At 65.5% G+C, this 679-nt stretch overlaps 1 protein-coding gene across 1 annotated transcript in view; it reads left to right on the forward strand.

Annotated features, from left to right (window-relative positions):
* LOC102033975 (cell division control protein 6 homolog) overlaps positions 1-679 on the forward strand; it is a 15,573-nt gene that overhangs the window by 9,936 nt on the left and 4,958 nt on the right. The gene's annotated exons all lie outside the window — the stretch shown is intronic.

Below are 679 nucleotides of genomic sequence, written 5' to 3' on the forward strand. Positions count from 1 at the left end.
GAGCTCCTTCCCCTTCCTCAGCCGGCCCCCCCCAGCTCCCAGCGCCCCGGATCCTGCATGACACACTCCCAGCCTCTCTGGTTCTCCCAGGACACCAGATCCCCCCAGTGCAGCGTGCTCCGCCAGCCCCGCCTCATCTATGCACCCCCCGGGAGGCAGTGACCTCGTGGCAAGCCTGGATGGGTCCATCCCTCATTGCTCCTCATGGATCCAGCGTCGGGATCTGCCTGGGAGCCGGGCATGGGACTTGAGGCTGAGCTGTGTGCCGGCTGTTGGGACCAGGGGGGCCAGTGGAGGGGGGGGCTGGGCTCAGGCAGGGAATGGACACGCTGTGAGACCCCCCCAGAGCCAGGGGGAGCAGGGACAGGCCGGCAGAGCCTTGTGATCCTGGTGGAACCTTGTTATCCCGGCACAGCCCATTGCTTTTTTGCACAGGAGCCAGTGGAGGCAGGGGGGGACATGAGTGGGACCATGCAGGGACACCCCAACAGCTGGTGGGGACCCCCTTTCTCTGACCCCACAGGGGGGCACCCCCATGTGCCCCCCTCAAAACCGCTGCTCCCCTGGCACTTCCCCCTGGGATTCCCCTGGCTCTCGCTGCTGACTCCCCCCGAACTTGAGCATTTTAACGAGAAAACACTAATTAGGGGGAGGGGGGGGCTGTTTGTGCTGGGGCTGG

Source organism: Geospiza fortis, unplaced genomic scaffold (genome assembly GCF_000277835.1).
Source record: "Geospiza fortis unplaced genomic scaffold, GeoFor_1.0 scaffold992, whole genome shotgun sequence".
Classification (NCBI taxonomy): domain Eukaryota; kingdom Metazoa; phylum Chordata; class Aves; order Passeriformes; family Thraupidae; genus Geospiza; species Geospiza fortis.